Genomic DNA, 7,524 nt, shown 5'->3' with positions numbered 1-7,524 from the left:
AGTTAGGGACCACTACGGGAGGGGAGGGGCCTTGGAGGGTTCACAGATGAGGCTCAGGCTGTGATTTGCTCAAGGTCACACAGGTGAGCAGTGGAGATGTTTGGAGAACAGGAGCTAGGGCCAGCAGGGCTAAGCTATCCCCTCTGCTGTTTCTAATAGGCTATTATGGGGAGCTATGCCTCAACTAGGGGGTCACCCCTTTCCCAGGAAGGAGAGAGCAGAAATTAAGACCACTAGACTTCTGCCTCTGTTCTGAGGGAAAGCTAATCCCAACAACTGGCTGGACTCGGCCAGTTCTGGCAGCCTCCTCATGCAGCTGGCCAAACCTGAAATTTTCCAAACATGCAGGGAAGCCACAGAAGGGGATGTCCCCAGGTATCACTGCCTGGGCCCCAGGGTGGGGGATGAAGCACATGCCCTCCCGGGAGTGCTGACCGGGGCATTTCCCACCTGGAGTGGACCCATCACAGCCCCAGCCTGTGCCCATCACCAGCAGCCGACGGAGAGGACGTGGCCGGAGCCCCAGCCAGGTGCCAGCACCTGGAAACTTCCTGGGGATGTCCGCTTCCAGGCACAGCCTTCCCTTTGCTTGTCCCAGAGCCCCCCCAAGGAGCTGACATTTGGCAGCTTCCCTCCACACCCCAGCAATGCTCAGCTTCCCCGTGCTGCTGAAAAACATCTGGCTGGCTTGGCACCTAAGCTGGGTAAAAATAGCGTGCCATCTTGTGAGCGGGCACCACGCCATCTCAGCAGATGGAGAGCCGTGCTGGCAGCCAAGAGACGGCCGGACGGTATGGAAGGCATTTGCAAAGGGCAAGATTCACAGCTGGAGGGGTCGCAGGATTGAATGCTAGGACCCGAGGGGGCAGGGGCAGAAGTGCAACATGGTGACCACAGAAGGGGGCAGGACCCCTCTGCCTTTCCCACAGAGGACAGGGCAGGAGAAGACAGAAAACACACTTGGACACTGGAAGGCAGTGGGGCGTGATGGTGAAGACCTGGTCTCGGAACCAGATGGACCCACACTTTAAACCTACCTCTTCCTTTACTAGCTGTGTGACCCCAAGCCAGCATGTAACCTCTCTGGGCCTCAGGGTAAAACCCACCTTACAGGGTTCTGATAAGGCTATGCAATCACCCTTTCATTCAATATTCTTTTTAAAAATATATATTTTATTTATTTATTCATGAGAGAGAGAGAGAGAGAGAAAGAGAGAGGGAGAGAGGCACAGAGGGAGAAGCAGGCTCCATGCAGGGAGCCTGATGTAGGAATCGATCCCAGGACTCCAGGATCATGCCCTGGGCAGAAGGCAGGTGCTAAACCACTGAGCCACCTGGGAATCCCCTTCAATAAGTATTCTATTGAAATTTTATTTATGCCGGACCCTGTGCTTGGTGTGGGACATGGCAGTGAGTGTGTAGCATTGAGTTCTCTTCTCCTGTGGGAGACAGACATTAATTTAACAAAGGCAAAAAGAAACCAAAATGTCAACTGAGGTAAGTGCCTCAAAGGGAAGGTTTGTGGTCCAAGTAGACCATGTAATTGAGGACTAGGGGAGCAGAGGCACTGGAGTTGAGAAAGATGTCCCTAAGGAGGGACAGTTAAGATCTGAAAGGTGAGTGGGGAATTAAATAGGGAAAAATGAGAGAAGGTAGGTTAAGCTTTAGCACGGTGCCTGGGACCTGATAAATGTGGGTAAGTGAAATTGGTTATTAATGACTACTTAATAGTCTAAACTGTATCAATATAAAACTGTATCAATAGCAATCTCTTTAGTGCAGGGTCAGAGCACAGGGATTCGGACCTCAGGATGGTGAGAGGTCATGGCTTAAGGGACAGTCTGACCTTTCATCTCCACTTGGAGATCCAGAGGCAGGTGGACTCTAAAAACTCATATGGTATTTCTCTTTCTCCGACTGATTTCACTTAGCATAATATTCTTTAGCTGCACCCATGTTGTTGCAAATGGCAAGATTTCATTCTCTTTTACGGCTGAGTAATAATCCACATCTTCTTTATCCATTCATCAATTGATGGATACTTGAGCTGCTTCCATAATTAGGCTATTAGAGATAATGCTGCTATAATATCTGGAATTTAAGAAACAAAACAAGTGAGCAAAGGAAAAAAAGAGAGAGAGAGGGAGGGGAAGGCAAGCCAAGAAACAGACCCTTAACTATAGAGAAGAAATGGATGATTACCAGAGAGGAGGAGGGCAGGAGGGATGGATCAAACGGGTGATGGGGCTTAAGGAGTGCACCTGTTGTGATGAGCACCAGGTGTTGTATGGGCGTGTTGAATAACTCAATTGTATACCTGAAACTAGTATTACACTGTATGGTAATGAACTGGAATTTAAATTAAAACTATTTTTTAAAAAAATCATTAAGAAAATATCTAAAATAAATAAATAAATAAATAAATAAATAAATAAATAAATAAATAAATAAATAAATAAATACATACCTCGTAAAAACGTCTCGGGCCTCTGGTGATGCTCACTTGGAGGTCCTGGATACTGCAGAGTTCAAGCAACAGAGCTCCCGAGACTCTCCTCTGCCATGATCTTGGCTGCACTCCAAACCAGGTTCCAACCTAACTTTCTCCCCCTTTCTCTGGGCATACTGAGCAAAACCCAGGCACCTCACCTGCTCAAACCTCCATAGATGGCTCCCTCGCTGTCCCCATGGAGTGCAGGCCCTGGCTACAGAGCTTGAGGCAGAGCCTGCTTGTAGGGTGAACAGGATGCAGATTTCCTCCTCTGAGTGCCTTCTGCAAAAGTAGCACCTTCTGACCAATATGAAGACTAGGAGAAAAAGATGTCAGGAAAGCAGTGTGAGGTCCCAGTGGAACATCGTTCATCAAACTGTGCTGTGCAGATAGTCAAAGGTGGAATCTTCTTTACAGACTTGCAACCCCACTGAGCCTCCTCTTCCCTGGCATCAGGCACATGTGCACATCCAAAGAGGGATGGGACAGGGGGAAGTGGCAAAGGGGTTTTCGTATGGGACACCTCTGGGGCCCTGCCCTGCTTCCTCCTCACCCACCTTTGCCTCCAGCTGATGCTGCAGTACTTATGTGCACCCAGGGAGGGGGGGGCGGCTGACAGCACCTGGTCTCAGCTACACCCTGCTTCTCACATTCCCCAAAGTAAAATACGTGTGTGCAAGCCTTCATCTTGCAGCTCTGCTTTCTTGGGGAACCCAAGCCAAGACAGGTGCCTTCCTGCCCTTTCCCCACCAGCTGTCATGAGAAAAGTGAGGCTTTCAGTTCTGTGGTTAAGAAACCAGAGACTTGGGGTGCTTGGGTGGCTCAGCGGTTAAGCATCTGCCTTCGGCCCAGGGCATGATCCTGGAGTCCCGGGATCGAGTCCCATATCGGGCTTCCTGCATGGAGCCTACTTCTGCCTCTGCCTATGTCTCTGCCTCTCTCTCTCTGTCTCTCATGAATAAATAAATAAAATCTTTTAAAAAAATAAAAAGAAAGAAACCAGAGACTTGGGGCACCTGAGTGGCTCAGATGGTTAAAAGCCTCTGCCTTGGGCAGCGCAGGTGGCTCAGCAGTTTAGTGCTGCCTTCAACCCAGGGCTTGATCCTGAAGACCCGGGATCAAGTCCCACATCAGGCTTCCTGCATGAAGCCTGCTTCTCCCTGTGCCTGTGTCTCTGCCTTTCTCTCTCTCTCTCTCTCTCTCTCTCTCTGTCTCTCATGAATAAATAAATACAATCTTTAAAAAAAAATGTCTGCCTTCAGCTGAGGTCATGATCCCAGGGTCCTGAGATGAGCTCCCTGCTCAACGGGGAGCCTGCTTCTCCCTCTCCCTCTGCCTGCAGCTCACCCTGCTTGTTCTCTCTCTCTGTCTCAGTCAAATAAAAAAATCAAATCTGAAAGAAAGAAAAGAAAAGAAACCAGAGACTGCCACTTTCTCATGTCCCAGCTAGAACACAGGATGAACATCTCTGATACAGGAAGGACCCCTTAGCCCAGTGCCTTCTAAACAGGTTAACTGTGGAACTGCCCTACAAACAAAAATTAATGCATATAGTGGGCATTTGTTCTTTGGGCGAACACCCACTCCTTCTTCCTAGAGAACCTCGTCTCCTTCTTAGTAAACACCTTGTGCCTATTTGTGGGGTCTTGGTTGGAAGGGCTTTTTGACCTTCTTTTGACTATTGCCCACTTTGGAATTCCAATGAGCCATGTCCCCCTTTCTGCCCCAGAGGCAAGCTTGGCCTACTGAATGGCTTCTTCTGGACTCAGTCTTGACCCAGAAACCAAAGGCCAGGAGACTGGTTGGATGGTGGTCTTCAAGATGGTGGCGTCTTGACAATGCAGCCCTTTTGGGTCTCTTGTACTATTTCTCCCTAACTAGCCTCTGGATGAATATTTGAACACAGTCCCTGGCTCTAATATCCTTTTACAATTTCCTTGCTCTTCTGTTAGGAGAGTCCATTTCTGTAGTTTGCAACTACTAATGATTACAGACACTCATAGAATCCCAATATATAAATTGAATAAGGGGTGCCTGGGTGGCTCAGTCAGTTAAGTGTCTGCCTTCAGCTCAGGTCATGATTTCGGGGTCCTGGGATCGAGTTCTGCATTGGGCTTCCTGCTCAGTGGGGAGCCTGCTTTTTCCTCTCCCTCTGCCCCTCCCCCCAAAGTAAATAAATAAATTAATTATTTTTTAAAAATTAAAGTGAATAAAAGTGGAGATGTTCTGTTGAGATGCACCACAGTGGGCAGGGGCTCCTCCATCTCATACCCCTCTCATCGGTGGTTCTTACCTCCACACCGCCACTGGAGCCCCAGAGAGCTTGGCTGGAAACTCCTGATCTGGCCCCATCTTTTTTGCACAAATAAGGGGAGTGAAGCAAGAGGGGTCCACTGACTTGCCAAGTGGTGGTGGTACAGTCCAGCCTCCTATCTCCTTGGGGCTGTGCCCTCTCTGCCACACCACAGCAACAGGCCACCCAGAATCTGAGAGGCAAGGAAACAACAGAATCAAGCCAAGGGGCCATGTAGGGATCAGGTGTATGGCGTGGTCTCTGCTACACTTCTGGAGGTCATAGGAAACAGCAACGACAGGATAGCCTCGGAGGGCTCCACTCGGGCAGCTGGCTCATTGCTCTCTCTACTCTTCCTGTCCACCTCTGCGAGCTGGTCCGTGCAGACACACCTACCCCATGACACCTTCAATCAGAATGACATTGGTGCTTCGCTAAAGCATTCCCATGGTGCAGCTAGCTCCCTAATTCTCAGTCCTACAAGATATTCTACAGAAAATGAGTCACATGAACAAATGCTTCATTTTCTGGACCCTAGGACACATTTTTCTTTTTAGTTTTTGTACATATTACTCTGAAATGAGAGGTTGTACAGGGAAGTGGTTATGAGTTCGTGCTCTGATATGCCTGGGTCTGGTGACCGGCTCTAGCCCTTCCAAGAGGTGTGACCTTGGACAAGTTATGTAACCATGCTGGGTTTCAGCTTCACTATTATAAATTGGAGATGAAATAAAAGATCCAACAGAAGCCGATGCCATGATAAGATGGGATTTGCTGGCCATGTTCTGGGGGAATGACCTGTAGGAGAGTATGGGGAGAAGTGGGGGGTGGCTGGGAACATTGGGAGGCCTTGGGGCAGACTCATTCCTGCCATAAAAGAAAGGGGAAGAAAAAAAAGCCTTAGATGACTGTGCAGTTCGAAGAAAGTTTTGGCAAAATTTTGAGGAGCTCTTGAGTTAACATCAACTGTTAGAAGAGTCCTTCATCCCCCAGGAAAGGGTCTGCCTCAGTGTCTCTGACAGGCTCCATCACTGGCTTCTGCCCAAGATGGAAATATGTTCAGAGCTCACAAGTGGGGCCCGTGGCCAGTCACCCTGCAGGAGCACTCTGACTAGAATTCTCCAGCCACCCCCAGCTCCACGCCAACCTCCAAAGGTAGGACAGTCAATTTAGATAAAAGCTCTTAAAATAGTGCCTGGCACACAGGAAGGACTCTGTAGACATTGCCTAAAAACAAAGAATGTTATGAAACCAGGATGCTTCTTACAATCAATGTGTGTGCCCCATGTGATAGTTTTCCCTTTTTGTTTTGAATCCTGGAAAAGCTGTTATTGAACTGCTGAGACATCTTACAATCAGCACATCCTGGCATTGAAGAAATACGTTTGGAACATTTGCAAATTATATACCGGAGACACGCACTGGCGTACTGAAGATTCTGGGAAGTCCTACAATAGACAGATCTGCTTCACTTTGCTCCACTCACTGGTTCCCAAACTTCTTTGCCCACAGATCTCTGGTTGGCATCCACCTCCAATAAACTCCTTTTCTCTTGCGTTAGAGAAGTGAGTTTCTCTTGCTTGCATCCAAGTCCCAGCTGATCCATGGGCAATCTTCAACGTATCAAAGGAGTGAAAGTGGAGCTGCTCTGGGTGAAGGTGAGGCGGGGCTGGGGCTCAAATTCGTGGAACACATCTGGCAAATGCTGTTTCAGATGACTTGCAGGAATTAGGTTCAGATGAAACGGCACAGTGTAGACAGAAGGATGGGAGAGGAAGGACTGTTTCCTGGCACATCCAGCTCACCCCACCCCACTCGGTCCCTGGAGGACATAACTGGAAAATCCTTGTGCAACCCAACGCTTTGCCTGAGGTTTACTCAACCAGCCTCATGCTGGAGGCAGCTCACCTTCTCCACCCAGGCCCCTGAGGGGCATGCAAGCCCCATGGAAGGAGAACCTCTGGCCACCGTGACCAGAGGTGGCGCACCATGAGCAAGTTCAACAAGAGATGCTCTCTCCATCCCTCACTTACCGTTGGTTTACTGTCTGTGCCCGTCAGCATGCTCAGAAGTGGAGACTCAGCTGTGACAGGGGCAGTTTCATCCCCGGTGTTACCGTTTCCGTGCCATCGCCCACTCTGGCCACCCATGACGTTGTCCTGTCCCCAGCGGTGGCAACTGGTGGGGCCGTGCTTCGGCTGCGTGGCTGTCTCTCAGGGTCTGCAGGGCTTCTCTGCCCCGGGCACGATAGGTCCCCCAGGGTCCCGCTCAGCCATGTGGCCCCTGGTAAGCATTTAAGTGCAAACATTTAAGAGTAGTCATAATCCATGGGGGGAACAAATACTCCCGTCTTGTGTGTCTTGAGTGGATGCTGCTGCCATGTGCTCCACATTCTGGGAGGCTCCCGTGCCCACAGCAGTCATGCATGGATCGACCTACCTGCCTAGCCTGGAGGCCTCCCCTTTGCCACCCCCTCCCCACGCCTTTTCTGCAAGAATCACTTCTTCAAAATAAACTGTCTACATGTAACCCTTGTCTCATCCTCCGCTTTTTAGGGGAACCCATGGTGGGTCTTTTTTTAAATAACAATATTGTTTTACATTTGTAGCAACTAAAATAGCATGTACTGGGGCCCCTGGGTGGTTCCATGGTTGAGCATCTGCCTTTGGCTTAGGCCATGATTCCAGGGTCCTGGGATCGAGTCCTCCATCTGGCTCCCCGCAGGGAGTCTTCTTCTCCC

At 49.5% G+C, this 7,524-nt stretch overlaps 1 long non-coding RNA gene across 1 annotated transcript; it reads right to left on the bottom strand.

The window, feature by feature from the left end:
- Positions 1-2,427: 2,427 nt before the first annotated feature.
- Positions 2,428-7,059, bottom strand: LOC140611287 (uncharacterized). Its single transcript, XR_012012564.1, has 3 exons — positions 6,818-7,059; positions 4,785-4,977; positions 2,428-2,807 (listed from the first exon to the last, which is right to left on the bottom strand). It is a non-coding gene; the product is annotated as an uncharacterized lncRNA (long non-coding RNA).
- Positions 7,060-7,524: the final 465 nt, after the last annotated feature.

The sequence above is a fragment of the Canis lupus genome, chromosome 19 (assembly GCF_048164855.1).
Source record: "Canis lupus baileyi chromosome 19, mCanLup2.hap1, whole genome shotgun sequence".
Lineage (NCBI taxonomy): Eukaryota > Metazoa > Chordata > Mammalia > Carnivora > Canidae > Canis > Canis lupus.
The sequence above is the reverse complement of the archived record's forward strand: the minus strand, read 5'-3'. Positions and strand labels throughout refer to the sequence as shown.